At 35.4% G+C, this 8,854-nt stretch overlaps 1 pseudogene; it reads left to right on the top strand.

Annotated features, from left to right (window-relative positions):
• Nucleotides 1-1,793: 1,793 nt before the first annotated feature.
• LOC140531502 (phosphoglycerate mutase 1-like) lies at nt 1,794-2,530 on the top strand (annotated as a pseudogene).
• The last annotated feature ends 6,324 nt before the right edge of the window (nt 2,531-8,854 follow it).

Genomic DNA, 8,854 nt, shown 5'->3' on the forward strand with positions numbered 1-8,854 from the left:
ATAATTGACAGTGCCCCAGAATCCAAATAAAAGAATGTTTTCATGCAGATGATGACTCAATGAACCAGTCAGTTGATGATAATTACTTCAGTTCTTACTATGATTTATGAATTTTGATAGGTAGTGAGCATGGAAAGAAGGGCAAAAATGGTCTCTGATGTAAAGGGGCTTATATACTAATGGGATATAAAACATGTCCATGGTTAGATGCATATAAGATACATAGACAAAGAATTTTACCTAAGAAGTGAAGTCACTTGCATTTAGGCAACTATGAATGTTGCAAAGGATGGAATTTGCAATGAGTCCTGAAGGATGATGATGTCCTTCAGACTTTACCTTTTGTAAAGTACATTGTGTTAATTGCATTAAGCCACAAGAAAATTCAGAGTCTCTTGAAAGAAGCTTACAATCACAAAAAATGGACTGACCTAATAATTCTCATAGGAAAATTCAACTGGATGAAGAATGCCAAATTTTCTTGTCTATAGTAATATTCATTGTGTGGACTATGGAACATCATATTTATGAAGAATAAGAGGTAATAGATCATGTAAAGGACAATGGAAAATATACCATGGATGTAAATAAGTTGCTGAATATAATCATTTAGTAATAACTTTGCTCAAGAAGTAAGAAAAAAGTATCATAAAAGAAATAAAAGATGCCAAATTTTGGAGGGTTTGAATCCTGTTCTACAACTTATTACCCTTGTGACCTTGTAAAAATCACATATGATCAAAAGGGTTTTTAATAGGATCATTTTTCTAGAACTTAAATAGATTTAAGAGATCATCTATTCCATCTCCTTCCATTTTACAGATGAGGCAGTTGAGACCCAATGAGACCATGTGGCTTGCTCAAACCCTCCTCACAGACAGTCACAGACCATATTTGAACGCAGGTTTTCTGATTTCAGTCTCAACTTCCTTATGTATGAAAGGAAAAGGATCACCTGGATAATATCTAAAGACACTTTAGAGCTCTAAATCTGTGATCCTAAATGTATGACTAGAAAGACATCTGATCTAGTACATAGTAAAGTGAAAGATTATTTAACTGGCAATGAAAACATTGAACTGGTATCCATATCACATAAAAAAAAAAAAAAACATAGAACGAGGTCCCATGGCACAATACATGAATATTTTATGGAGAGTATAGTAATCTTCCCTTGGAAGAGGAGTACACACATTGAATCACTGACTCATTAAAGTGAAACCTCCATTCATATACAACGTGAGTATAAAGTTCCTCATTTGTGGTGTCTATATTTGTTCATCTACTTATCGATCTATCTTTTTATTTCTGATCATCTGTCTATCCATTTACCTATCTTTTCATTTGGTCATTTATTTACTTATTTATTTACATATTACTTGTTTTAATTTTCTTATACCCTAGTATATACTTCTTTTTGGACAGCCATAACCACACCCCTCTCAAAAAAGAAAGAAAACTGCTTACCCCCATTATGTCTTCTTAATTCTAGCAATTTAGTGTCTGGAAGCAATTCTTCTCAAAAAAGATAAAACAGCAAATTCTTGCAAAAGTTTTCTGTTATGTTGTACAAGTTAAAATATGTTTTTACTATCATCTCAGTATCTTACCAAATGCTAAAAATTATGTTTTTTACCCTCTTCTGAAACCTTATATTTCTACTGACAGATGTACAACATTTGATAGATTTTAAAAAATCCGCAGTTCCTTTTTTAAATGACTTCTTTTGCTCAGTTCACATTTCCTGTCTGCTGATCTCCTTGACATTCACTGCTCTGAGTCTTTGCCCCACCATGGCCTCCTACAAGTTGCTGATGATCCAGCATAGAGAGAGCACTTGGAACCTGGAGAACCACATTAGTGACCAGTACAATATAGATCTCAGCCCTGCCAGCCACAAGGAAGTGAAGTGTGGTGGTCAAACTGGGAGATGCTGGCCATGAATTTAATATCTGCTTCACTTGTCTAGAAGAGAGTAATTCTTTGTATAGTACCAGATGGCACTGACTAGATGTGTCTATAGTGAGGTCTATGCAACTCATTGAATGGTACTATGAAGTCTGACAGAGTCTAGCAAAGCAGAGACAGCTGCTAAGCACGGAGAGGCTCAGGCTAAGATCTGGTCATAATCCCACATCATCCTGCCACATCTAATGGTGTTGAACGACTCCTTCCACAACAAGATCAGCAAAGGCTGTCATGATGTAAAATTTACTAAGGATCTGCTGCCCTCCTGTAAGAACCTGAAAGATACTATTGACTTTGATCTCCCCTTCTGGAATGTGGAAATTGATCACCAGATCAAGGAAGGAAAAGATGTGATTGCAGCCCATGGCAAACACCTTCAAGGGACTGTCAAACATGTTGGAGGGTTTATCTGAAGAAAAAATCATGGAGCTGAATTTCTCACTCGCATTCCCATAGTATACAAGTTGGATAAGAATGGGAAACCTGTTAAGTTCCTCAGAGATGAAGAGACCGTGTGAAAGACATAAAGGCTGTTGTAGTCCAAGGCAAGACCAAGAAGTGAAAGCAGCCTATGAACAAGTGCCAGCAGGAATCAGGTCCTTCCCTTCTCACTATCTCCACCACACCTCTCCATTGCCTACTCTACACACGGACCCTTGCCTTAGGGATCACAACACATAGATGCAGGTAGGGGACCAATGGCTCTTTTTCTTATTTCTTCCTCCCTATTTTAGACCAATTCCTTTCTCTCCTGTTGCCCCTCCCTCAACCACATTAGTCAAAATGTCTCCCGGATAGTTTGGATCAATAAGGACCTAATTAGGGAGGAGGAAATAGGGAGAAGTCACCAATATAGGGAGTAGAAAGAAGTGATTCCTCCAGTTATTCCTATGAACCAGTCTAGTAAGTAGGGCAGCCCTCTTGGGCTGTTGTAGGAAGCTGCCTACAAAGTGGGTGATTATTTAATGAAATACAAAAGTCTTGTTTAGATTTTGCCCCCCTAACCCAAGAAAAACATATCTGAGAGGTTGAGATTATGTTCAATGTTTATTTGTTGCATTTGCTTTCCCAAAGAGCCTTCTAGACTGGTTATTAGTGGCTTTTGAAATTAAACTTTCCCACTCGATAAACTTCAAGGATCTCAAACCAGATCAAAACAGGGAAGTTGCTTGATTTCTAAGGGTATACAAGTACATTCCATTGTATTTTATAGTCCCTGCTCTGTTCTGTGTCAGTGAAATGCCCCAAGGATTTGTTGAAATGTGTCTCAGTGTCCCATTGCCTTCTACCTCATGTCATCATTAAAATGCAATCTTCCAATAACCAGGGATCATTTTAGTTTTTATATTTACATTTTCAGGCAATTTAAGTGGTGCAATGAATAAAGACCTAAGACTGGAGTTGGGGAGACCTGAGTTCAAATTTGGCCTCAGTCATTTACTATATGAGTGACTCTGGGTAATCCATTTAACCTCTGTTTCCTAAACTCTAAAATGGGGATAATAACAGTATCTACCTCCCAAGGTTGTTATAAGGATCAAATGAGATAGTAAGTGTACAGAACTAAGCAAATTAGGGGAGCGTAGGAAACTGTCCCCATCAGATTTATATATTAGGGAAGAATTTGTGACCAGACAAAAGACAAATGGCATTACAGGACATGAAATGGATAGTTTTGATTCCATTAAATTAAAAAATAGTTTTTGCACAAACAAAACTATTAAAGTCAAGAGTAGAAGTAAAGCAGAAAACTGGAAAAACATTTTTTACAATGTTTCTCTGTAAAAGGCCTTATTTCTCAAATACATAGAGAACTGAGTCAAATGTATAAGAATATGAGTCATTCCTCAATTGATAAATGGTCAAATGATACAGACGGCTAGTTTTCAGAAGAAGTCCAATCTATAATTATATTTTTAAATGCTCTAAATTGCAATTGATTAGAGAAATGCAATCAATATTAATTTAGAACATAAAAATCCTAACATACCACTTCACACCTTTCAGATTGGCTAATATGAGAGAAAAGGAAAATAACACAAATTGTAGGGGGTGTGGAAAAATTGGGATACTAATGCATTACTGGTGGAGTTGTGAACTGCAGGTCAGTTTGGAACTATTCCAAAAGACTATCAAATTTTACTTTTAAAAATAATATTTTTTGAGGGGGAGTTTGTTTTATTTTGCAACAATATAGCTAATATGGAAATATTTTACATAACTTCATATGATTGATCTGTATCAAATTGATTACATTCTCAAGGGAGGGAGAAGAGGGAAAAAGAGAATTTGGAACTCAAAATTGAAAAAAAATCAAATGCCAATTTTAAAAAAAATAGATAAAATACATGTAAAGCACTTAGCACACAGTTCATGGCACATAATGGGAACCACATAAATCCCAACCATTATTATTTTCCCCAGTACTTACCATTATGTTAGTCATTTAACAAGTGATTATTAATTGTTCCAAGCACTGTGGGTACACAAAGAAAAATAAGAAATAGTCTGCTTTTGGACAGTCTTACCAACGATCAAGTACATATTAAATAGAATCTATGTAAAAATTTTAATCACTTTTATTATTCATCTCTGAACTGTTTCTAATTTATTTTCAATATTCTTGTAAAGTGAAGACCTAAGCATGATCATTCTTCCTTGCTGAAGAAGACCATGCCATCAGAGAAATAATGACATGACTTGCACTTGACTTTGTTTTGAGTGAGGGAAGGCTGTACAGGTCACCAGCCTCACTTCTCCTCCAGAGCCATCTGAATCCAGTGACGAAATATTCATGAGGATGACTGGAGATGACCCAGGATGAGGCAATTGGGGTTAAGTGACTTGCCCAAGGTCATACAGCTAGTGCGTGTCAAGTGTCTGAGATGAGATTTGAACTCAGATTCTCCTAATGCCTGCGCTGGTGCTCTATCCACTGCACCACCTAGCTGCCCTGAAGACTTAAGCAGATTAGAATAGGATGATTACACTCAGAGTCTTGGGGGAAAAGACTTTAGTATAAATTCCACAACTATTACTTTTACCCCAAATAGACATCTTCTTTACCAAGACAAATCATCACATTGCTTGCTGACCTTGACACTGTATTCTACCACACTATTATTTTAAAGAAAATTATCATTCAAGACCTATCCTTCTGTAGATCATCTTTGTTCAAAAATTTTAGAGGTTTATAGTGGGGTAGTGTTCTACTATTTTTATGTGAATGTCTTATCTTGGCATGGAAATGATCATGTATTCTTAATTTCTGTGCCTATCTACCTCAATCATGTGTCACTTATCAACCTGAATAGGTTTAAAGTATGAGAACAGTAGACTATGGTGCCCATATTGGTCTGAGATTAGGTAATATAGGTCTGAGGAGCATAACCTGACAAAGTGATAATAGCAGGGAAGGAAGTGCTCATATCAATGAAATTCCTGCTCTTTAAAATATTTAAGTAAGGGACAAAGGGATGATGGTATTTAAATATTTCTTCCTCTATTTCTCTCCTACATATCTCCAAGATTTTTCTTCCTTTCTCCTTCCACCTTTGTCTTTTGTCAGGACCTGCCTCTTTCTCCTCCTTCTCTCTGACAATACTGAAGTATAGAGAAACAGAATGGAAAAAAAAAAAAAACAACAACATTAAGCAGAACTAACCATTTAACTCTGGGAAAGTCACTTAACCTCCATGTAAAATGAGCGGGTTAAATTTGTTGGCCTTTATCATTCCTTCAGTTATAAATCTCTGATCCTATGAGGAATTACGTGTGTTCTTCATATCTGTGTTTATTCTGTGGGCATATGAATGCCTACTCAGTTGGTATTTTTATCTTTTATTTCACAGATTTTCATTTGAATGTCCTTCATCTGTGCTTGGCCCTAGATTATCCAATTTCTGTGGGATTTGTATTATATTTTTACCTTCTTTCCCAAGAAAGCTTTTCTTTTAACTAAGTTTCTTTCTTTTTCTCCTTCTTTCTTTCCTTCTTTTTCTCTTTTTCTTTTTTTCTTTTTTTTTTTTTTGCAGTATCTGAGCAAGTCGTGTATAAATTAGTAGAAAGCAGGAATGTTTAAGAAGGAAGTAGGACAGAGAAAAGAAAAAATATTGATGGGGTATGAATATATATACTGTATTCTATGGTGATGTTAAATTGAGTATATTTACTAAGCAATTATCATATACAGAGATTTAATCAGCAATTCTGAAGTTTATCTCCTATTTATTTTATGTCCATGGAAAAAGGGTAGGTAGATGCTGCAGTGGATAGAATATTGGCCATGGAGTAAGGGAGACTCATCTTCCTGAGTTCAAATCTGGTTTCAGATACTTAGTAACTGTGTGACTCTGGGCAAGTCACTTCAGCCTATTTGCCTTAGTCTCCTCTGGTATCTGTGTGAAAAACAAAGCAAACAAACAAACAAAAATAACTCGTTGGTTCAAAAAGAATCAGAAGTGACTGACAGAACTCAACACCAACAGAAGTAACAATAAAAACAACAACAAACCACTACCAAGGAAAAGTCATTGAGATATTTAGCACTGACAGTAAATCTAAGATTGCAGATTGCAACAAGTCGCCTCTCTGGAGGAGTAAAGAGAATTCCACAAAATAAGGTCCCTACATAGATAAAATTGCAAATTTGCCATTGCAAATAAACCTCCTCTTCACCAAAAACAAAACAAAACAAAAAAGTGTGGTTATTTGTGTGTGTGTGTGTGTGTGTAAGTGACTAGAAATGAAAATGATATGCAGTATGAATTATAAATGATACTTGCTATTTATTGTTATCATAGGGCTCATAACCATAAAATGCAATTCCATTAATTTTCACAAATTGCATTTTTCCTCTTAAAAGAGTAAAGCTGTAATATAAAGAAGACAGGAAACTAAAGCTGGTATCAGGAAGGCTGGGATTCAACTTTCCAAGTCACACATTCATTCAATTTATACAAGTCACTAAACCTCTGCATGCCTCGGTTTCCTCTGCTTTATAAGGGACTTGGACTTTATGGCCAAAGTTCACCAAGTTCTAAATCCATGATTGTATGGCAAGTTTTTGCAGACAAGGTAATTTATTTTAAGAAAAATAATGAGTGATCCTTTAAGCAGTTTTTCCTCTTCAAAAAATAAAAAAAGACTATATTGAAAATGTGAGTGCTAGGACTAGATTTAAATTAAGATCGAAGTAGTGGAAGAGCCATTTGCCTCAAAGGACAAAGCAACCAAAGAAAGACTTACAATAGATCTTTCCTGAACAAATGAGAGTGGAGGGAAAATCCTGGTGCAAAGAAGGGGAAGCAAACACATCATCAGACACTTGTTTGAAGTAACTTTGATCAAGAAGGAGGGCCAACAAAGCCACAAAATAGCTCTTTTTAAAATAGGAAAAAATAGATAACATTTATAAAAGGCTTTTGTAATGGCATTCCTTGCAACAATAAAGGAAAAAAGCCTGGCTGAGGACAAAGTTGATGTGAGGGTTTAAGAAAATTACTACACAGCTAAAGAAACCATTGAAGGGTCTTAGGAGAACAGTTCGAAGTGGATGATTACAAAAAAAAAAAATCCAAAAAAAGAAAAAAAACCCCAGTAATTTGGTGGTTTGTGATAGCAGGGAATAACAGGTAACTGCATTTCTAAGGGAACTTGATAGTTCTTCTACACATAAACAAAATCAAGGGTTGCATAGGATGTGCCATGAAAAATTACATTGAGACAGAACAAGCAGGTCCTAAATACAGGGTCTGTTGCTTGTCACAGCAGGAAATGGGGTTAAACATAGTGCTGCCGATCCTATCTTATTATGATGATGGTCACTTTTTGTGGATTCATCTAAAAGACATTTTAAAAGGATCTTATTTATATAGAAAAAAAAATCATTGTTCATTTTCGTAAAACCAAGAGGCTACCTGTCAGTTACCCCCTTCACTCTTCTTGCAGGCTCACTGTTTCAACCTGCCATCCCTAAATAACCCTTTATCAACCATTCCAGTTTTCTGCTTGAATACCACAAGACTTCACATTTTGAGTTAATATCGTATGTGAACTTAAGCCTTCATATCCCAAGTATGTTAGTAAAATGGATATAAACAAAGTGGACTGCTCATTGTGAGTGGCAATATGGTATCATGATCTGCTGGTGATTGAATTCATACTTAATATCCTCTATCTTTCACCAATAAGTTTTTTCAATTATTGATGTTTACAATCAAAGTCAATGCTAGCTGAGTTTTTGTTTCTTCATCTTGAAATTAGAATGCTGCCATAAATACTATGCCACAAACGTGGATACTGTGATAAAAATACTGTATGTAAAAAATATGAATTAAAGGTAAGACATCATCACTGGAATTGTGTTGTTGTGTTGTTGATGATAAGGTAGCTAGGTTGTGCCCAGAGTCAGGAAGATCCAAGGTTAAGCATGGTCTCAGACACTAGTTATTAACCCTGGAAAAGTAATTTAACATCTGTTTGACTCAGTTTCCTCAAATGTGAAATGGGATAATAATTGTATATATTTCATGTAGTTGCTATGACAATCAAGTGAAATAAATTTTTTGAAGTTTCTGATATATGGCAGGTGTTTAATGTTTTTCCCCATCTATCCATGTTGTTTTTATTTTTTGTTTCAGATCTGCCATTAACTAGCTGTAACAGCATTGGACATGCTCTTCAATCTTTTTCACATTCAGAATTCTTATCTCTAAAAGGGAATTTGGACTAGATGATTTCAAGGACTTATTTGACATTGAAGATTTTCAATTCAAATTAAAATTTTTAAAACATTCATTTGTCTATGTAACCCATTTTCATATAAGAAGACACTAGTTTGGTTAAGGCTTACTTTTCCCAACAGCTGCACTCTGGTCAACTGGAA

This window comes from Notamacropus eugenii, chromosome 3, assembly GCF_028372415.1.
Source record: "Notamacropus eugenii isolate mMacEug1 chromosome 3, mMacEug1.pri_v2, whole genome shotgun sequence".
NCBI lineage: Eukaryota > Metazoa > Chordata > Mammalia > Diprotodontia > Macropodidae > Notamacropus > Notamacropus eugenii.